The following is a 3,634-nucleotide window of genomic DNA, read 5'->3' as shown; positions in this document are numbered from 1 at the left end:
ACAAGTTCCACAAGGCGTTACAAGTACATTTACTGTTATTTCGTCCACCTTCCGTTCAGGCATGACACAGTCGCACCTAGTTCAATCGAACCTACTGCTACAATCCTACTGCTTTTGAATTACTGTCGCAACGGGGAGAGTTCTTAGCATGACCCTGCAATAAAAAACTAAGTGAAAGCAGATCAGGTAAACGAGCCGGCCAGAAAACAAGATTCTTCCGCCTTTCCACCTTTCAAGAAATGTTAATCTTTTAGCTTCACGAGCAGGACACACAAATTGGTTTTGGATCGATGACTTTGCAACCATGTAAGAATATCATGCGATCTAGAGAGCATTTTTTAACTTTCTTGCCTTCGTCCACATATACTTACGATAGTTGACTTTACAATATTAACAGCAACGTTAATAATGTAGCAGTTCATATTGTCTGACTTTTCTGTCGATACTTGGCAGAACATTGGAATAATATGAATAATGATAATCTTTTCTAAGGGTCTGCAAAGGTTATTTATTTGGTTGCAGAAGCTTCTTGCTTTTTAGACCACCCTCAGATATCAACTGGATGTCGCAAAAACGTATAAAATGGCGTGTGACCTACACGGACGTTACTTACACAAATGAAAAGAAGTATGGCATATAGAGTGTTTAGAATCGAAAGTATTGTATTTTAAATCACACATATGCAATTATATTTAACTAAAAATTAAAAAGAAGTTTCTAATGTGGATATCGTTACATTTAACAAGATAGGAGACATAAAGGTGCATTTACAGTATTTCAATTCGATATTTGTGTAAGTGAAAGTTAATTTAGCAGAGGTGGTGAAAGGGAGTTGAGTATATTCATTTAAAATTAAGCTTGTGTCATGTGTCATATGTTTACTGATTTCGATTATTCCAGATATTTCAAGTATTTTTCAATAAAAATAGCTATTTTTAATTTTTAATTAGTGATCATATGAAAAAACATTAATACGTGGTACAGACATGCAAAATGTCTTGCTTTTAAATAAAAATTTATAAAAATCAGTAATATTGTTCAGTCTGTAAAAGTAAAGACAGTATTTGATTTTCTACTTCATGTTATGAATTATCATACCAAATTGGCATGTACTATGAATACTTGTAGTTTCATATAATTAGTTATTGAAAATGTAACTTTATTTTAAAAAGTTGTGATGCAGCATATGATAATTTCCATTTCTGTTTTTTTATGAAACACTGAATTGAAATTAAAGAAAAAAAAATGTTGTACAGGCAAGATTCGAATTATACAGTGAGGGACAAAAGTCAAAGTACCTGTCAGAACCTACTTGAATACAAAACATATATTGGGAATTCTGAAATAACTGTACACTTTATTGAAGCTACAGAATTATTTATATCATAATTTCTCGAATTGTTTTCCATCTTAGTTGATAAATTTCGTCAGATGACATGGGGCACATAAGCATACTTGTTTTCATAGTCGTTTATTAGAATCAACATGTTCAAATGTGTTGTAAATAGAGTCTTTCAAGTTGTACAGTGGTTTGTGGTTTTGTAGCATACATTTAACCATTAATATAGCCCCACAAGAAGAAATCCATTGATATAAGATCAGTGTTGAAATTATTATTCCACTTATTTATTATTAAATTATAGCCAACTTTTAATCACGTTTCTAAAGAAAAAACTCTTTCTTTATTATAAAAAATTTTCACAACAGGATACTCGTAGAGTCAACAAGGAACAATATCAGAAATGTTTCATTTAATAGGAGCGCGTCCTAGTGTTTGTATCAGTACTTATGACAAACAAATGTTTTCAATGAGCCACGATGTGTAGTGACCTTTTGCCTTGTGTAGTGTGCGAACAGTCAATTTCGCTCTCGCGCGCCGCTCAGTATTGTGCAGTGAAATACATTGAGCGCCTGAGGCCCCTTAACGCAGGCAGCGCGAGCGGCAGCATGCCTGTGGTGGCGACGGTGGCGCCGCCTGGTCGCCCGCTGCGTCATTAAGCGGAGGGCGCTGGCGGCGGCGCCTCGGCGCGCTGCCTGATGCGTTGCAGCGACGCCTCCTATGTCACCGCACGTCGTGCCAAGATAAACACGGACGTCCACAAAGAAACTGAGATTTTCAGGAAATGCGAAACGGGGAAGCGGGAACTTCTGTAGGGGATATTATGCAAGGCTGCGGAAGTATGCGTGGCTTGACAGACGCAGGCGACGCAAATAGATAAATAAAAAAGAACTCTAGACAAAAGAGCGGCAGCTGTATGTATACAAAGAGCACAGATTGCTAGCAGAACTAATCAAAGAAGGTATATACATTTTATTTAAAGAGCTTTGCTACTGTGTCTAAAAGACACGCATATCAGAGTCACGATCGCCACCACTAGCAAATTACGAAAGAAAATTGCATCTAACAACCAGCTGAAAAATAGAGCAAGGCAGGAATTTATTACATCAAAAGGGTAGAAATTTTAAAACCCGTTTTAAGGACTATATTGTCTGTTTCAGACTTGATAAAGCTATAGTGAATATACTGACGATAAAGGACACAGTGTTGCAATTTATAACGACGATAAAGTGCTACATACTTTAGACAAAAGCAGGAGTACATACACGTTGGATCTAATGAAAATATTCATCCATGGCTAAAACTGGAAAAGCGAAATCTTAAACGAAATTAGAGAGAAACTGTTCCATTCCCCCGTGGCAAAGTGCTACATACAACCAGTTTCGAATTATTTCAGAATAAAACCGGTCTCCATAACCAAGATTGTTTTTATTCTTAAACAAAATTAGAGATTTATGGAATTCGCCCTGTTAAAGTAGAAAGTAAACAACGATTCAGAATATCGTATATGAATCCGTGTTCCAGTAGCAATATCTTTCCAATGCTTTACAATAATTTTTATAACGTCGCATCAACATCAGAATGTCATAATCTATCTTATTCCAATATAATAACGTACTGTAGTCTTCTTATGAAAACTTTTCTTTATTTGCCAAGATCATTATGTAACAGATTAGTGTATTGCTAGTTCCGCCAATAAAAAATTGTCAATTTCTGATCGATGGCAGTGGTAGTAAAAATGTTCAAATGTGTGTGAAATCTTAGGGGATTTAACTGCTAAGGTCATCAGTCCCTACACACTACTTTAATTAAATTATCCTAAGGACAAACACACGCACCCATGCCCGGGGGAGGACTCTAACCTCCACCAGGACCAGCCGCACAGTCCATGACTGCAGCGCCGTAGACCGCTCGGCTAATCCCGCACGGCAGTGGTAGTAACAACACACAATAATTTAAAGTATGCAGTCACAAGACGAATATAGAATATGACGGAGTGGTTTAAATTGTTATTTGATGTAACTAGTACTGCCCGCTTTTATTGGTTTGAAGATTGCAATTTTCCAAAACGAGTAATCCATTAATGTGTAAACATAGCGATCTTGCCAAACGAATAAAAGTTCTCGTACGGTGACTATATTACAGATTCACAATCGTCTCCTGCACCGACTGATCACGTCACGTAACCGTAATATATTTCATTGATCAACCAACATCAGAGATGCATCAGCAATGAGTTGCGAAAGACATTCGAACTGACAGGTGACAGATAACACAAGGATCGACGTATCGATA

The sequence above is a fragment of the Schistocerca americana genome, chromosome 2 (genome assembly GCF_021461395.2).
Source record: "Schistocerca americana isolate TAMUIC-IGC-003095 chromosome 2, iqSchAmer2.1, whole genome shotgun sequence".
Classification (NCBI taxonomy): domain Eukaryota; kingdom Metazoa; phylum Arthropoda; class Insecta; order Orthoptera; family Acrididae; genus Schistocerca; species Schistocerca americana.
The sequence above is the reverse complement of the archived record's forward strand: the minus strand, read 5'-3'. Positions refer to the sequence as shown.